The 20,275-nt window shown below is 35.2% G+C and overlaps 1 long non-coding RNA gene across 2 annotated transcripts in view; it reads left to right on the top strand.

The window, feature by feature from the left end:
• LOC118681303 (uncharacterized) overlaps positions 1-20,275 on the top strand; it is a 45,074-nt gene that overhangs the window by 9,926 nt on the left and 14,873 nt on the right. Inside the window, exon 2 of one of the 2 annotated variants that reach the window (XR_004977009.2) lies at positions 2,268-2,653. The exons of the other annotated variant lie outside the window; for it this stretch is intronic. This is a non-coding gene — a long non-coding RNA (uncharacterized lncRNA). The remainder of the gene's footprint in view (positions 1-2,267; positions 2,654-20,275) is intronic. 2 annotated transcript variants of the gene reach the window in all.

Genomic DNA, 20,275 nt, shown 5'->3' with positions numbered 1-20,275 from the left:
TCAATAACATTCAATTTTGGTTTTAATTACACGCATAACATACACACATAATACTACTATTAGATAGTGTGTGTGTATTCTTGTGGGCTCACCAAACAATAACACGTTCAACCCTTTCCCCAGACACATTTATATAGGTGTACATATACGTATGTTGGTGTGTAAAGAATTTCGAAACTCTCAAGTGAGCTGCGAATATTAAGTTTTACCCTCCACAGATGTCCAACACTTAAAATGAGTTTATAGCTTCTTTGCTCATACTTATATACTACGTTTAGTTACTCGTGTGTTCGTCTTATGTTGAAATATTAAAAGCATATCTACTGCAGCATATCAGTGCAGATATTAAAATTTGCTAAATTATGGACCCTTATGCGGTTAAACAGACAGATACGAGTAATTAAGCTAGAGTGTGGCCAAAGGCGACGTAGCGCTCTCTCGTGGCAACAACTAATGAAATGGCCTTTGCGTCACAGAAAATCTAAAGAGTGTACATATTTGAAGGAGTTCGCTCTTGTAAATTTCATTTAAAATATATTACATTTGAAGCTCTTTAAATTTATTAAAACATAAAAATATTACACTAACAAAATTGCACAGCTATCTTTCTAGTTTTAGATAAAATATATTACTCGTAAACCAAACAAAGAGTAATTTTAGTGAAATAATAGATGTTAAAAACTCTACACTCTTTCTGGAAGCTTCAATTAAGACCAACATTGCTGCTGAGTCGCCTTTGTTGCTATAGTTGTAAAAATCCGCGTTGATTCATTTCAATTGAAACGAGAGTTTAAACTGCCGTGTTATGTGCGCGTTTTGCTTTTAATAATTTTTTGATTGTTTATTTCTATTTGTGTGTTGTTGACAGGGTTTTAAAGCCTTAGCTGCTTTAAATGCTCCCAATTTAAAATAAATACTTACTTTCGTTTTTTAAATAAATTTTGTTCATAAATTATTAGTTCTATTTTGAGAATTCAGTTGGAGAGCATATATGGTAAAATATTACTTATGGTACTGCAAGTATTATGATCAGTTATTTTCTGTAGTATTGTATTCGTAAATGTTATGTCATATGTGCGATATTCCGCCGTTACATGCGCTACTGCACTTCCGCATTTGTCAACACGAAGAACGGGAGGCTGAACTAAGAATAAGATACATATAAGAGTTGTTATTGTTTCGCTGAGTAGTTAGCAATGTTGCTGCTACAAACTCACCAATTCCCCCTCACACCTCATGACTGTTCTATGCAATTCCACCTAATTCACAAACATGTATGATACATCTCCATTATCTAGGGGGAGTGAACTTCTTAAGCCGCTTAAGCACTTGTGCTTTCAAGGGTTGCCTCTTGTCTTGTACCATTCAACATAACGCTTTTGCTTCTTTTGAGTTGTTGTCTTCGGAAAAACTTTGTGGCTTTGTTGTGGCTTGTTTGTAGAAGATTTAACACTGCTTGTAAAGAAACATATATGTATTAGAAAAATTTCATGCATATCTATTTTCAGCTTTAAAACAGCACTTAGATTTTTATCATCAATCAATTTTTACGATCAATAATTTGCCTGAACTCCGCTTTGACTCTGGTGTACTTTTTAATCTTATTTTAATCTTCAATTATTTCCAAGCCTCCTGATTTTAAGTTTCGTTATATGTATGTGCCCATAAGTAGAACAGCTCTATTAAATATGCTTCTTTGAATAACAAAAACACAATAAAATTTCAAAATAACAAAAATTTTAACATTATTCCGAGGTGGGTGAAAGAAGTATTTCTCTTTTTGTTCCTTAAAAGAAATATATTCACTTTCAGTTTTATTGCGCTCACCACAAAAGCCTACACTAATCGCTTTGTCATATGCAAATGTTACAAATTTAGCGGCATAAAGTTGGGTGTAAATCGTGCTAAGCTCAACCAAGAGTCAACACCGCAAGCGTAAGTACTTATACTAGTACATATTGCGTTGCCCACAGTGTATGAGTAACATACTCCGACAAATATGCGAAGCTTTGGCTGAGATAAATTTGAAATTAGTGTTTGAACTAAAACTAGTGAAGAATTAATATTTGCATTGAAGAAAACTTTGCATGCAACTATTGGGACACTAAAGCTAGCTCACATATAACTGAATAACTAATTTTGAAACGAAATAGAATTTCCATTGGAAATCCAAAAAAGTGAAATATATTAGACAAAAACTAAGTCTGTTTATTCTAATGTAGACTGTTTACTGAACCACCTCCTCAACTATTTATTATCTTTTCCAGCATTTGCGGGAGTCTGCGGATGTCACCTGGTAAAGATCACAGGTCGTTGAACCGTTTTGATACACCAGCTACACAGGCAAACAGTAAGACATACGAACATCACGAAAACTCTCCACACCGCATTGCAACAAATAACAAAATTCTATCCATTGTTGGCCAACTATCTCTTCCATTCTTCCGCACTGACAAAAACGTCGCAATCTGCGCGTCTGGCTGAGCCGACCTGTTAGGCTGCAAGCTGTCGCCGTCACGTGTAAAGACCCTGACACTACTACCACACGTTTTTCCGCCACTGTTGTTGCTGTTGCAGGCATAAGAGCTTTGCCATCCTTTAGAAATGTGAAGACAAATGTTGTATTCTTACTTTGCGTCGTTTTGATTTTCGGGTTTGTTTATAGTTTTTAGTGTTGTTGTTAGTAAAGTCTAACACTACCACTGACAGCTGACTAATTGCCAACTTTGTCACTCAACCGTTCGCGCCCCTTTCCTAACGAGACTGACGAGAAAAACAGCATTAATAACAACAACAATATTGGCAAAAATAGCAATAAAAGAAAAAGTAAATTTGTGTTTACATATCAAATAAGCGAAGTTACTCAATGTCCCTAACAGACATCATCTAAACTAGTCCATTTGTAAAAATAAATACATAAACTATTTGATGTTCAGATAATTTTTTCCCAACTTCACTATCTTACCACATATCCCGCTTGTTTGCTACCAGCAATCATTCAATGAGTATTATAAACTCAGATTCATGTGCATTTGAGATTTTCTTATACACAAGTAGACCATCGCCACAGCTTGACCCACTCACAACATATTTCCCAAGCGTATTGATGGTTCCTGCACAATCGCAAATGCAATTTTTCTTTGAAATGAAAGTTAAATTTGCATTAATATTTCCCCTGTAATTTCCAGCAATCCTTTCAATTAATTTTTCCAAAACTATAAATCGTTCTTATAATTAATCTTCCTAAATAATGCTATGAAGTTAATGTCAGTTAATACATTGGTTGTAAAGACAAAAATCTAACTTTAAATTTAATCAACCTGACTAACTGATCCTTTTGAAATACTTAACGAATAATGTATGCATAACTCCTACATGGTTCTACTAATACACATACGAAATAGGGGCACATTATCTTCACCCGACAAGATTTAACCTGAAACTGCCTATTGTTTTCTTGTATAGCATACATTTAGGAGCAGGCTAAATACACGCACTGTCATTGATATTAGGTAATTACGGTATAGAAATAGAAACGAGTGCAACTTTCCTTACTTTTACTTGGTTTTCTGGGTAAACCGGTGAAGCCCACATGCTCTTCGCTCATTCCCATCGCCATTCGTGCAGTTTCACAACATTCAAATGCTTAAATGTGCCGGCATAAAGTCACCGGCTGGCCTGAATAGTAAGTTAATTAAAACAACAATAACAATAGCCAAACAGCAAAAACAAATAAAAAAAATCCGCTGTGAGCGTTGCTTTGCTGGAATCGCTTAAGGCAGACAAGAACATGCACAATGGATCTTATGGAGTAGCCTCTGCTCAGTTAGCTCTGTGGTCGTCTAAAATTTTAGTTAAAGCGTCATCCCGTTTCTTCGGGCACTTGCCTCAATTTGAAGCTTTGTTTTCTGTGTTTTTTCTGTTTTTCCATAGCAATGTCTTCTTTGTGTTTTTCGAAGAATTCTGAATGTAATAAATACACATACACATATAAGTCATTATGGTGCCTATACACGACTCTAGTTTTACACAAACCATAAATTTCTTAAGAAAAATATTAATTTTTGGATAAAAATACTTTAAAATTTTTTTAACAACGGTATTAAACAGTTAGCGATAATTTATTACAATTTTCTTGTGACCAAAACAATAACATGCGTTCACATACTTGTGTACTACAATAATATAATGGACTTGGCTCGGTGCTTCCGAAGTTCAACGAACTCTTGTCGTTGTACAAACAAAAATTAAGTGTTCAGCGTCATTGTTGCTTGCAAGGCTCAGCTCATCTGCATGAATACAAAGTTACATATATATAAATAGGTATATTTGGTTCAACTGTCTGCTTATTCCTTGTGGACATTGGTCGACTGCTGGCTGTCATTTTGACTTGGACTTTCATTAATATTGCCAATAACGGTCAATTTAACAATTGGTCTACCCTCCGCTTGGGTTCACTCCCGAAATTGCCCATCTCTGCAGTTAAGTGGGGCATTTGATGGAAATTTAATTTCATTCCATTTCGTAATAACTTTGGTAGCCGTTGCACAGTGAAAATTCGATTTGTCCGAACGGCCGTCAATTAAAAGGTCAATGGAAAACTGCAGATTGATGGCGCTGCCGTTGCAACACCGGCGAAAGGGAAGCAGAATGGGAATTGATGAAAGAGGTAAAATATTTGCAAGCCTTCAGCAATGGAATTGGTGCCCGAGAGAACAGATAAATTTGAAAAGCCAAAATATATATGCCGATGAAAAGGTAGGCGCCTACATAAAAGTGATAACTGGATTTAAAACTGTTGTCTGGCTCAATGTGAAATAAAACAAAAACGTTCTCTTACATTTACTCTTTGCGACAGGACAAAGTTGACACGTGTGTGTAATTGTCGACTGCGCTATAACAGCAACAACAATTTTGATTCGTAAAATAACACAGTCAACATGCGGTAAAATATCAATTGCCGACACGTTGCTAATTTTTTTTTTTCATTTTACAGGATTTTTAATTTATTAATTTATTATCAAAATTGGAGCGGTTATATCACAAAGCATTCGCAAGGCGCAATAATCATATTTGCAAACACAAACGACATAGTCTGACTCAAAACACAGTTACAGATAACTGCGAATAGTGCCTAAGAAAGTGCTTAATACAATTTGCCAGATTTTATACCAACTCCGTCTCACACCTTCGTAAAAACTCGTTAAAAAAATTATTAGGTGCTGCTAAAGGGGAATCCTTTGGTTAGATTTTCAAATTCGTGCTTTCTTCATTCCTTTCTCCCGCGATTGCTACTATAAAGAGATGGGAAAAGTCTTGTATCCAAAATTACCTCACAAGCAAAGCGGAAGACCCCGAAAATTATTGAAGAAATGAATCACAAATTGGAACAAACAAAAAACCACACTAAATACAAAATTAAATATAAAAATATTATTTAAAGTACCATAAATGCCCTTACAAAAGGGTAGAAACAACAAAATTCCAGTTTTGCAATAACAGAAAAAAAGATGACACAAGAGCAATAACAACAAGCAATGCAACATGAGGACAAAGGCAATACAGCTCCACTGCTGAAAAATGAACGTAACGGCGAAACAGGAAGCAGACACAAATATGAAGTGGAGCAGACCGCCAGGAAGGATTATACAAACCAAACTTGCAAAAAAGAAACACTCAGCCGCACATAGAGTAAGCTTTTTATCCTTTTCTGTTAGTTGGCAAGGAAAATATCACAGAAATAAGGTACATCCTTTGTATTTTCCCGAACAAAAAGCAAACCCACTTGAGCTGCACAGAAGGCATGAAATACCCACGCTGATGACGTTTGGCGACAATTCGGCTGAAGATATTTAGGTCAACGCAATATATTGTATAATTTTGGAAGTCAGGACATACACCTAAGCTGACATGCACTTTGGAAACATTTGCGTAACTGTAAAAAACAGCATGCAAAGCATTTTGTAAAAATGCGATTTCAAACGAAGTTGTTCAGCAATATTGACCAGGAAGGATACCTTGTTTTGTGTAAACGCACTTGATATCTCATAAATTGAAGAGATCAGAGAACTACCAGAGGACTTTCCCAAACTTTATCTGTGGATGCAAGAAATTACAATTGTTTGAATTTCGCTCAAAACGTTTAATATTTGTTCACAGCTAAGACTTCTCACAATATTAGTTCTATGGAGTTTCTATTACGAAGAAATTAAATTAATTGTGTTGCACACCCACAAATCTACAAATGCGCACAATATACTAGAGCATAACTGCTTAACAATTAATAAAGTGTAGCCAAGGAAACTCTATTTTACTTACCATAATATTCACTGCAGTCTAGAATTTTATATAATTATTCTCCATTTTTTATCTCTTAATTGTTGTTAAGCGCGAACATTCGTTCATACAATTTTCAGCGCCTTTGATGCCAACCACTTGTTATGCGATACCTTGAGCTACATGGCAACATAATGCATTTCGCTGGCTTCACGCAAGTTTCGAATAAATTAAATTTCTTCAGAGTTCAAATACCGACAGAGGCGAGATGCCAGCCAATGCCAAGGTGTTGAGCAATCCCAAGCAACCTTCTTAGTCCTGCGAGAACTCATACCTTTTCCTTTCTTCGTTGGTAATCCACTTGCTAGCAACGAAATCGAAGTAATTGTTTTCATATATATTTTTAGTGTTTGCTTGTTAGCTTTGCCTCTTTAATTAAATAAGCACATATTATTATTTAATATATATTCACGACAAAAATTAAGACATTTTGATAAATATATATATTTACACCTAAAGTCTTTTGTACTTGTCGAAAATTTAATTCAAAATTCATCATGGGAAATGGAAATTTAAGTTCCAAAAAATTATTAAGCAAAAGTCTTGTACTTGTTGCATTAAATATTTGTTAGCGAAATGTTAAAAAAATTTACTAAAAATTAAAGATATGGTTATAAAAAAGTTTCATATTTAGAGACTAGTTGACAAAGCCCTAGCAGTATTTAGTATCAAGGGCCGTGGATATATGTTTTTGAATCACCTCATTAGCACCTAGTATAGATAGTACAATATACTGAAATTCATCAAAGTGTTGGGGCTAAGTGAGTCGTTGTGACTTAGGGGACGGCACAATAGACCTTAGGTCGCGGTGCATACCTCATTTCTTTCTCATATCTGTCTTTATAACCATCTAGTTTGCTCTGAGTTGGTTGTTCGCCGCTTCTGTCATTTGTTCCTCAAATACCTCGCCACTTGACTTTTCGTGAATAATTCGTCACAATTCGTATTCTCAAGATTATCTAAAATTTAATTAACAGAGGTTCAACCAAGAATGAAAAATCAACAAAGTAGCACAAAATAAAGTTAGGAGAGTGTGTGTGTGGGTCAATGAAGCCTAAATTAAATACAAGCATTTATAGCAGTTATTTGTATGGGTGGTTGTGCGTGAGGTGAATTTATTTTTCATATATTTATTTCCACTAAAGTGAACTTATCGCTGGAACGAATTAGCTGTGTGGCGCAAATTTTGCGAAAAGACATAGGCCACACTTTATGTTCTACATTCTCTCAACCATCAACCCTCCGGCTCTTTCTTTTAAATTTATCCTCTACTTTTGTCACTTTCTTTTTTAAAATTCTTTTGATGTGATTTATGTCAAGCCTGGGATTTACTTTTGGTTCGGTTACAAAACCAAAATGCAGCATCATTAAGCGAAGCAATATCCAGCAATTTTCGCAGTCAGCAAATGGCTGCTTAGCTTTCATTTCTTTCACTCTTTCGTTAAACAATGGGGGTCGACGCAATCGAGGGGTTATATTATAACTTTCTACAGACTCATACCCAAATTTATTAAACCGAACCGAGATCTTTCCAATCTGGCTCAATGAGTTCTAGCGCATAACAAGTCTGACGTGTTCTATGCCAAAATATGTCTAAGGTTGCAGTAAAAACTCAAACTCACCACATGTTTCAGATACTATTACATTACACCACCTATTTTAGATACCTATACTCTTCTGGTAAAATAGTGAAACAACATTTGCCACTCAACATAACACAATGTGTCAGTCTTTTTTGCGTTGCTATTGCGTCAGCAAGTTAAAAGCCTTTATTAAGCTAACTCACAACATGTTTTATCTCATTTAGCTAATTTCTTCAGATAATTTAACATTTTCACGCTCACGGCTGTCAGACATACGGCGCAGCAATGTTGAATTTAATTAGGCGATTAATAGTTTTCTACCTAATGTTCTCCCATTTCCACAATGTGAGTATGCAGCACCCGTTTAACAGTATCTGCAGCATGTGAACTTCAACCATCGTTAACGCGATTATATTCAAAGGAACCTCTACGCTTATTATGCCAAGTATTCACCTTCCACACTCGTCGGTGGCTCCGCATTTCATTCTTCACCTTCTGGACGTGTTCACATAATCATTGGCGTGGCGTCGTTTCTGTATGCATGTGCTTCTTCGTTCCCGTTTTTAATGAGAGCGTTTATGACCTGATATTTGGCACCTTATCTGATGTTCGCCGCTATTCACTTATCACTAATTCGTTTTCAGTGGAACCTTAAGTCGTTAGCGCTAATAACGCTCAATGGGTTACCCCGCATGAAGAACACTTCTTATTTTTAGTGTTCGTTTTGAAGCATTTTAGCCTATAAGTCAATTGGCTATAATGTAAACTTCATATCGGTACCTAAAAAAGTCAATGGTTCATGTTAAGCGTCTATAGTTCTGCCTTCTGTGTGCTCTTCAAAATAGCAGAATATTCAAACAAATCTTAAATCACATTTTATGTCGAATTAAAGCACTTCGGTGATTTTACCGCATTTTACGTTTATTCTAGACCAAACTTTTTTACCAATGCGGACTCTTCTTCGCTATATTTTTTTCGAAAAAGGAATTTTCGATACTGACACTAATTTTTTTATATAATATATTATCCAATAAAATAGCACCTTATCTATAACCAAGCTTTGAGCAGTAATTTTTTAGTTTTTGGTAAGCAATAATTTCAAAAATATTAACAAAACAAGTTTCAACACAATCTTCTCTGGCTCCTGAACCGTTACATCTAACTTTATAGATTAACCGCTTATATGAACTCTGACAACCACACACACACAGATAATTTTCAGTGACAACTTTTATGAACTTATCAAATTTGCAAATCGATATCCTCCTGCTTGTATAGTGGAGTCCTTTGTTACCCAGTAAAGTAGCGAACAGGTGAGCAATAGAAATTCTGCTGCAAAGGATGTGTTGTTAGTGCTTTTCCGTTTCAATAGCACCGTTATCGAGCTAACCTTATTGCCGAAGTAAAGCCAATCGCAGCATATTTGGAGCGGAACAATTCAATTTTGATACACAATAACAGCGGATAACGGTGCAGGTGAATGTCGAGAAGCGCACACACGCACACTTTAACAACGAACCAAGAAGGACAGATAATGGTTTGAAAAAGGTAACAACACTAGAGAAAAAAGGAAACAAAAGTGACAAAAGCAATCATAAAAATTATCTACCAACAATAAGTACAACATATACCGTTATACTACAGAAATAGCAATAGCAACTCAAGCCTGCGACACTCGATCCACCGCTGCCGCAAAATGCCGTAAGAAACGCTCCGATTGCGCAACAAATCGCTGATAAAAGAATGACAAAACAAAATAACAGCGACTAAGCAGATAATACATCACAACTACGAAAGTTAAATCACAAGAAATTTGCGTTAAGTCAACACAACCTCTGATTTTCTCTCATTCAAAGTGCTACTTGGCTCATAGGGACGCCTCGAGGTGGAAGCGAGTGTTTGCCTATTGCACTGCGAATCTCTCATCACATTTTGATGATTCTACCTTGCATGCTGCTGTCATCGCTTTCTTCCTTCCACAGTTTTCTATTCGACTCAACCATTTTTGTTGATGGTTTCTGGTTTTAAATTTCCAGAATACGTATACGCCAAGGTGACAACCGCTTAACTTCTCCCTCTTGGTACGACCATCCACAAATCACGCGGCGGCACTCAAATCAAACACTTAACACAACCGATATCAAACAATCACTTCCGTGAATCAGTGAATCTGCGCGGAGTGTAACTTTTAACCGTTTCATTGAAGTAATTTTATGTTTTTTGGTGTTCTCACCCTTACACCACACCAAGTACAACTACTTGGCTTTATTTTATATTTTTTCGTGTAGTTTTTTTTTAATTTAACTTTGGTTTTCACTTTTTACTTATTTTTCCTTTGGCAATTCGCCTTCTTCACGCCCTGCTCGACAACTACAACAGTCTGGAGCGACCCGTCGTAAACGAATCCGATCCACTGCAGTTGAGCTTCGGCCTGACGCTAATGCAAATCATCGATGTGGTAAGTTTTATATGCCTTTCACTCTTCTCTTTTTAAAGTCAGTAGGGGTTACCCGTATCTCACGCCTAACCAGAAGCTTAATGTGCAAATGACATTTTAATACGCCCTGAGGTATGCTACACAAAATCATTTCATGAGCAAACAAAGCCAATCACGCGGGCGTTGCGCACAAAACGGATTATTTAACCTTCAATTAGCCTAAAAATATACAGAAATAGGCGTTGTTAGAGTGATCTACACACATCGTCATGCATCTGTGTTATGTAAAATCTTTATAATACGAATTTAATTAGGGTGTGTTATATTTTAATGAAAATATCAAAAGAACGAAAGTAATACTGCTAAGACAACTTTTTTATTATTCAATCAGACGGACATTGATATTTTGTATTTGACACATTTAATTTCATCACAGAAAACACTGTAGCTTTATGAGTTAGTGTTAAAAATTGGCACGCATTAAGTTTTTGCAAAATATATTGAACCTTTCACATTTTCAAAACACTGAAGTATATTTAATAAATCAATATTAAATGCTGCCGAGTCATTTATATATACCCGCAACAAACTTACTAATACAGTACTGAAGCACTTGCTTTCTTTTGTATGTTCATCACATTTTAAAGCGAAACTAACCGTAGATTGTCGTACTTATAGTCATACCGTTAGTCTAATTTATATGTGTTTCATAAGACAGGCCTCAGTTTGGAGTTAACACATACGTATGCACTACAAAGTCTGCCCCTGAAGCTTGATAAACAAGCATACTCATATAATTCAAAAAAGGGTGCATTCAAGCTAGGTTCAGTCCCACTAGCAACCAGTAGAAAGAGGTAATTGCATCTGACACTTGGACTCTCTTCTTTTTAGTTTGGCACTACTAGTTGTTGAATAGTACATATGCCATTCAAGAAGCAACGGTAAATTGCTGCAACCAAGTGCAAACATATCGCCAGACAAACGCCGCCACAATCAGCAGTGAAAAGCATGAACGCAAAAGTATCGCTTATCATGTGATTTCTGCCTGCGATTTACTGCTCGTGTAAGTAGTTGCCGTGTGCTAAGCGCTAGCAATAATAGCCAGGTCAGAGAATATTTTATTTACACACTTTTTTGTCGCTTCATACTTCAAGTCTTCGATACGAAAGCGAAAAAATTGAAAAGTATGGCATAAAAGTAGAACAGAGACCCACTCTCAATACCACCAATTCCAACCTAGTGAACTCACTGCATTATTATTATTTTTTTTTTTTTGACTCAGCAAATTAACCAAATTCAAGTTCCACAAATGCGCGCATATTATTATTTTCGGTTGTAAATGGAGCCATGACTTTGATTTTCCATGATTTTAATGCCCTTTCTGCGTCTTCAGTGCACTCGCAGTTACCTCAGTGGTCTAAATATGCTATGGTATTTATACCTGCTACAAATTCAGCACACAATCCTTTCATACAACATTACTAGATCTACTTCCTAATAAAAGTGCTAATTAAGAGAACATAAAAGTAAATTTTTTTAGAAAACGTTAGAAAGACAAAATAAATAACGCATGAAAGGCGCGTACAGAAAACACAACAATATTAACTAATGTGAGATTATTTGGAAATGCAACAGAAATAGAAGCTCTTAGTAAATTTGTCTAACAACACAAAAACGAAAAAACTGAGCAAAGCAAATAATCATCAAGGTAGAGAGCAATCGTGAAAACAGCAGTGAACCTGAATACTTTCATTGACTCAACGATGCAGCTGCGCCTATTGATATGCTACTTTAGGCGCGTTTATCTACAGCTGAGTCTTCTCATTTTTGCGCTTTTGTTACTCTGTGGCATTGTAGTCTCAACAATACGCTCTCATACACGCACACACTTGCGTTAGTAATTTAATTACCACTTGAGTTGAGTAGCAAGCGCGACTTATCTACATATACTCGTTATTAACAGGCAATACAACTTCGTAGCTTCATGGCGATACAAATTTTAAATGATGTTTTTCAGCCGCTAGCTGATTCACAGCATACCGAGAGACAAGCAAAGGATTGCTTAAACGCTTTCTGAGGGCCACAGAAGTTACATATGCAAACTTATAATTTAATTCAAGAAATTATCTTCACACACACACATATTAGACACACACAGCCATATGCTGTACTTGTGGTTTTTATTCCACTCTTTCGTTTTCAACGTTTCTTTTTTATGTATATTTACTAGTTCACGCTGTTGCCGCAAACCGCATGCCCTTTCTATATTAACCACTATCCATAAGACCACATAACATATACAGTGGCGAGCAGAATTATGTGAGAAATGTGTTTATCCCGAACAAGAATTTTTATTTCAACACGATGGCGATCCGAAGCACACAGCAAAACTTGTAAACGAATGGATTGAAAAAAAAAACATCTGAAATTGATTGAGTGGCCAGCACAAAGTCTCGACCTCAATCCGATTGAAAATCTTTGGTCAATAGTGAAAAGACGGATCGGCCAGTACGAAGCAGCTCCAGCAAACATGGGCAACCTTTGGGATCGTGCAACAGCAGAATGGAGTCGAATTCTGAAATATATTATTGAAAATTTGGTAGAGAGCATGCCAGACCGCGTAAACGAAGTCATTTCGAATAAGGGTCTATGAGCAAAATTTAGAAATCTATTTAGTTATTGAATTTTTTTTTAACGTGCAAAATTGAGTTTATGCGAATTTCTTTCGTTTTTTCTTTCAAACTATCAGAATTTTTCTCATTTGTTTTTATTTTATTACTAGAATTTGTTACGAATTAAATAATAAAAATAAAAGAAAACAAAATTTTAGATTTTCCTGTGTGGTTATGTTTTTATGGGTGATGAAAGTCAGTTTTGTAAACATGCAGTCAATTCAGCTCGCCACTGTATACACACACTCATATCTCTTTCAATTTGTCTCTCAACCATTTACAAATCTAATATGTGTTTTCCCTGCTAATTTAGAAACTGAAGTAATTTCCAACAAATTAGCCATTTTGTATTGTTGATTATCATCGCATACGTTTCCGGCTGTGTTTTCTACATTTTCATTTATTTTATAGCGTTTCTAAATGTTTGCTTTTCCCATTGTGTTTTCAACGTTGCCTTAAAAATTCACTCCTTAGTCTGTTACTATTAATTAGCCAAATCAGAAATTCTTATTAAACTTATTAGTTACCAAATGATCAGATTGGATTTTGTATTTGTTGTAAAAGAGCTGGCAGCGAATAATTTCTTATTTTATTTTGTGGTGACTTTTATTCTGTCCATTTTGTCATTGCATTTCACCTCGACATTTATTGTTTCAGCCAGCAAAATATTTACTTGTCATTTTCTGTCGTTTCTTTTGTTATAATTATTGCTCTGATCCATCGCATAGGCTCAAAATTTAATGAATTCAGCGTCGTAGTTATCTAAGGTAATTAGGTGCCGGTAACTTTATTAATTATATTCAAAATTCGCTTTCATAAATATTTAAGAGTTCATTAAGAACAAAACATTTGAACAAATACATAAGTTTTCACTTTTGATTCTCAGAATATTGGGCATGTTTGAGGTGGCACAGTTTCAAAAATTTAAATTTTTTATTAATTTTATTTTAATAAATTAAGACAATATTTTTGAGTTATCAACCACCTCCACAATATCAAATCAAATATTATAAGCAGCGGTCCTGTTAACCTTTTGTCATTTAGTGGCTGTTATTAATAGAATACTTTTAAAATAGAAAAACGAGGGGCAAACTTGTCAACACTCACGAACAGAATAACACAAAACCTAAATCCGAGGCGATAAATACTACGACGTTGTTCATTTTTCAAAAAGTGCAAGAAAATATGTATACGAGTAAAAACAATCTTTCATAACGGCTGCGGGACTGCTTGCGTATTAATATATACAATTCAAGTTAACTATCACACTATGTTGAAAACAGCACTCCAAAGGCAAACTCAAACAAAAAGGCAATTTTATTATTTCTATTCCAAACGGAGCAGGCATCACGTAGCTTTCCTATAACTTACGGCTTATGTAATCAAGACTATTTTTATGTTCCAGTGTAACACAGTATTATGTATTAATTTTCTACGTGCTCCATATAGGAAGATGTTCATGAGCGTCCAGCGTGACGTATGACTAACATTTTGTTTTGGCTGTCCTAAACAAGCTTAGCAAATATATTCAGAAGGCCATTGATGTCATTGGTAATTGAACTGACTAACCCTGGGCGCAATTGTTATTTTATATTCAGTACGTTACTTGATTTGCTGATATTACAAAGAGCCTACTCATTTGTTACCTCTACCATATGTGTGTGTAGGTGTCAGAAGCCTAATTTCAAAGTGCCTTTTTTTTACGCAACCTATTCTTTTTGTTGTTTTTAACAAACCATTAAGTCTGTGAGGTCGTCAAACCCCAAATTATTTAGTGGGAATTAACTAGACTCCTCCTATACAGCTAAATCGCTAATATTAAAACGTATACTGGGAAATCGAAAGTCTAACTATTTAAAATTTATATCACATAATTTACATTATACAAATTTTATGTAGAAAGGTAGTAGAAGTCTTGCAGTAAAGAAGATTTCCCTAAGCTGAAATTAGTGAACTTTTAATTTTATATGCGAGTATTCGCCCATGTGTTTATTAAACACATCCTTTTCATAATCCAATTTTTCTCATATGCGTTCAATTTTCACACATTTCATGCATATATTACGAGTATATACACGCGTAAGAAATACAAATGAAGAACGGTATGAAAATAATCGTAAAAATATAAGTAAAACGCTAATAAAGATGTGTCTGAGGCATCTCAAAAGAAGGAAAAGCACAAGTAAATGCTAAACGTATGAGAGAGTTGTATATGTAGAGATTTGGACAAAAAAATTGGAAACGAAATGAATGAAAATTTACAAAGGCACTGATTTTCTCGTGCTTTTGCTGGGAGATGGCACGTGACGCGCAAACAAATGCCGTTAAGTGCGTGCAGATGGCGAATGAAACCATGCGTGCAACATAATGTGGCCTAGCTGGGCTGCTGTTTTGCTGAAGATAATATTGCGTCAAGTGCGGTATCGATGGATAACTTGCTGGCGAAATTCAGAGGTCGTAGGTTATGCAAACGCAGGTCACATGAGCGACTAAGTGCTGTGGAATGGCAGAAGCAAAGGCGAATATAAAAAATTAATCTGCAATTTTGATACATTTACAAATGTCAACAGCAGGAATCTTGATTCCTTAATAGCTCGAACACACAGAAATTCAATAAACACGCGCACATGAATTGAATTGTACAATTAAAAACAATCCCATGTCGTGTGTCAATACACATATACTCATACACTTAGTTAGATTATTTAGATTTCAAAATTGCACATAAGGACAAGAAATAATCTACTAAAATCAGAATGAATTAATTATCACTCAGTAAAAAGTCTTTATTTTTCATCCACCAGCGGTAAGAGCTTAAAGATATTTCCTTGATTTTAAACACTGCCTGTTATAACTAGCTCTTTTCGCATCCTGGTTCTGGTTTTATTAAAAAATAATTCTGATTTTCACTATCCAACTGTGTCATTATGCCACATTATGTTGTATTGTCTTGACTGGTCAACGAATGAATGAATTGTAAAAGCACAAAGTTTCAATGAATGGGAACTTTCATAGCAACAAACACATCCACAAAAGCACCAAACCTTCACGTTTTTATCATGCTTATGCTGATGGAAAGCGCTCTCTTCACTTTTTCTAAAAAAAAAGTATGTAAATTTATTGAAATGCGCCAGCAGTCATTTTGAAATACTGCTTCATTTAGCTTTACTTTGGACATCCTTTTCTAATTTTGCGTATTTTTAATACTTCCATAGCATATTTTCAGGCGTCACAGTACCATAAGCAGCAAAAACGCTTTTTTGGTATTTTCATGTTACCATTTTGTATTATACATTGTTCTACCTAACAACTACCCAGGCAAGCGGGAACTAGGTTTTAGTAGGCAACAACACATACTTTCTATTCGAAATATCAATTATTCCGTGCGGTATGTTAATGAAAATCAGAGAGCATTTGTTCCTGCAGTTGGATATCAAGGTAATAAAGTTCAATACTTTTCCCAGCCCCGATATACCTAATAGAATGATTTTCGGTTGACTTTATATTGCATATATCGATCAATATGTGAGCTACATTAATGAAATTCAGAGCCCATCTTTCTCTGTTAACAGTGTGTTCTTGAGATTGAAAGATATAAGAAATCGGGCCAATAACAACCCTAGCCTCCACATATCTAGATAACGAATTTAAAACTTCAGGATGATTTTATAACTTACATATACCGGTTCATAAGTAAGATGGCTTAGCAAACCTAGGTGAACGAATAATGTTGAATATGACATAATACAGCTTTGCTCAGATATCTTTAAAATAATGTGATTTTAATACTTGCAAACTGCGAGCGTATTTAATGTTCGGTTCCACACTAACTTAACTCTTCCTTATTTATTGTTGTTGTTTGCTTTTCTATAGGTGTACAATGCTTAAGCTAAATTTGCATTTTGTATTTTCCAACTAAGCCATTTAGGTAGTTGTATAAAGGAATGCCGTCGATGTGTACTTGAATGTGCTGATTCACCCTTGAATCTACCATATGTCTAATATGTTAGATGTGCGAAAAATAAGAAAGGTGCTTTCACTAAAGTGTCAAACCCTAAATGTAACCCGGTCGAAAGAACTGAAAATGTGCTCAAGGATATTTATTCCTATTTTTGGTAAAATTTCCAAGCATCTTACTTTGGAGTGAGAATAACGAATACATTTTTGATGGAGGTTCCTTTCTATGAGCAAATAAAAACGAACTTTATATACTGACATATATAATATTAACCATCCATCAACTATCTCATTTGCAATAAAACCATCTAATGCCTTTCGAAAACTGTATTTAAATTTATGTAAATAATTTATGTTCGAAAGGTATATATTCTGAACTAAAGTATTGAATTTAAATGCAGCCATTTGATTGCCGTCAGCAATTTTACTTTAAAAACGTTTAAGAAAACTAAATATGCACACAATATATATTTAATATGTTTACTGTTATCATTGAACGCACCCAAAATCATTTTTGTGTACGCGGTCACCACTGGAATTCCCAAAAAAAAGCAAATCCCTCTATTATGAAAATAGAGGCTTCACTTTGAACAAAGAAAATCAAGTGAATGCCACAAAACAGGCACTCTGCTATCATTTTAACAGCGTTTGTTTTTGTTACTGGTCTACCTGCGCAGTCCTAACGATAACAAGCTCCAGAGCGAGGTAATGGTCACAACTATGAATGACGTAAAATCAAAATAAACCAACTGCAAAGCAAAGCCACAGCCAAGCGGCACGTGACCCTGCATCCCCGGTGGTGGTCCATCTACTCGCACTTCCGCTAACACAACTGTCAGTGTAACGGAAATGACCCAACACGCGTAGTGGCGAAGCGAATTTGTTATATATGAGAGTATAGGTGTGAATTTGTGGGTGTGTGTATTTGTTAACCTCTCTGAAAACCTATGCACTATGTTTCGCCACTACTCGCGTCGCTTTCAAAAGCAGGAATAAACAAGCAAATAACATACAGGCGAGTGAACAGCTGTGGGAGATGTGAAAGAGTTTTCAGTTTACTGGAAAATGCAACTCATTCGGATGTTACCCATACGCCCCGTTGGACCGACGGTAACTGCTACCTAAGCGATCATTTGTGTTGTTAATGTTGTTGATGGTGCTGCGGCTTTTCGTTATGCAGAGTAAGCAATTTCAATAACTCAAGCGGTACAACGGCTCCAACAAATGAGTGTAAGTGAAAGTAGGTGCATCGCGTGAACAAAAACAAAGATGAAGAAGATGAAGCGAGATAAATCAAACCAGCATAAAAATGCGCGAAAAATAACAGGCGGACGAGAAGACGAAACATAAGCCGTACTTTTGCGTTTTCGATCGAATGAGTGTGGGCGTTTTGTTGCCATTTTCACTTTATTTTGGCTAATAAGTTGTAAAGAAGTTGGCATTAATAGCTCTGAGTTTGGCCAGCAGTAATTTATTTCCTACACAAAAAGTCTCATTTGAATTGTGGCTGCTGACGCTTGAAATCAAATTATGTGCAGCAGAGCGTTCCTAATGAATTGAGTTGCATAATAGATATAATAAGCAAGCGACGGTGAAATACAAATTAAAAAGTGTTGAAAAACTTGTCGTGCAACGTCCGGGCAGTTTTACGCCACAACAACAATAACTATGTTATTAAAATCTTAAAACTAAAGGATAAAAAAATGCAGAGAAAAGCAAAATCTGTGTTAAGCGAAAATATAGCCAAAACAAGGACCATAAAACTGAAAAAGTAAGCAAAATAAATAATAAAATCCTACAGAAGGAAAGAGGCATGCTGAAAGACGCAATGTAATTTCCTGAATTTACTGTGAAAAAGAATACTCACTAGTTTAGTAAACTAATTTTATTTGGCCTCAACAAACATTTTGTATTAAATACAACTACTATACATTTAAACTTTTTCGAATGAATCTTTCACTCTTCTACATTTTTGGCATAGTTGCATTTTTCGAGAAACATTCATAAGAACTCAGCAGCCTATGAATGAATGTGTGCTCAAAATATGAATAGTCATGCATCCATGCCCTTTCCAATTTCCTTCCTCAGCATTTTGTTCTTATACAAAGCACTTAAGCTGTTTTCGCACAACCTGAAGTCCATTCATAATAGAAACAGTGGTAACATGAGCCAACATCAAATCTATTTCATTTTTGTTTATTGTTTTGATTCATTTTATGAGTTTTTAGGTATTTCTGATATAATTATAAAAGTACAAATCGCACATTTATATGAGGATATGCCATAAAATCATATTATTTAAATTAAACCAAAATTTTGGCAACCGAATCTAATGCATTATATAATTAGCTGCACAATCAAAATAAAACCACAAAGCTAAAGTCTGCAGTCAAGCAGAATGGCAAACAAATTAAATTAAAACATTTCAAAAAGCATAATAACTTTTTTTAGTTTAGTTTCAAAATTTTAAATCACGACCTACAAAGAATCGGATACGGTTTTGTTGCAAAAATCGGAAAAAATATATAAAAGGTTGTCCCTCTTTGTACTTGAAAAATTTCTTTGTCAGCTTCCAAACCAAACCATGTTTTTGTACTCCTAACGGCAAGCGATGTATCAATGTGAGTCTTTCCCAGAAGACCTGGTCAATACTATATGATAAAAAATGAGATAAACTATTTGTGAAGCAGCCTGAAGCTCATTCTTTTTCATAATTATGTCGTTATGAATTCAGACTAATTGTCATGTGAAATAATATTTATGACTATGATATGATTTAAGTAATTAAGTAATTAAATTTAAATTTTGACACTTTACATGGCCAACAACAACAATCCAATAAATTTTGTGCAAAATTTCACCACCAACACACGAAAGCTAAAATGAAAAATTTAATTAAACAAATGTCAAATAAGTGAATCGATAAAATTAAAAAATGTGTGAATCTGATTCCGTTAAACAGCTCCAAATGCAGCAAAACTGCGTGAGTTCCCCAAAAGCGTGTGCGGCTTCATGTTTTGTGAAAATATTGTCAACGCCAAAGCAAACGAGCATGTTGTTGTTATTGGCGTTTATTTATTTACAGCACGCCAACAACGGTAATTTGCAAACATTTTGCAGCAGCAATTTTTGTTGACGCTAACGATTTTTGTGCCGCAATCATTCGCGAGCTTGTGCAATAACAACAACAGAAGGCAACTGAGCTGAGAGCAAATCAAAAAGCGCACAAACCATTTTCGGCCGAACTTTTCCGGTTATTTGCGAAAGTCATTGTGGCAACCCTAATTAGC

The sequence above is a fragment of the Bactrocera oleae genome, chromosome 5 (assembly GCF_042242935.1).
Source record: "Bactrocera oleae isolate idBacOlea1 chromosome 5, idBacOlea1, whole genome shotgun sequence".
Lineage (NCBI taxonomy): Eukaryota > Metazoa > Arthropoda > Insecta > Diptera > Tephritidae > Bactrocera > Bactrocera oleae.
Note: the sequence above shows the minus strand (reverse complement) of the source record. Positions and strands in the feature narration are given on the sequence as shown.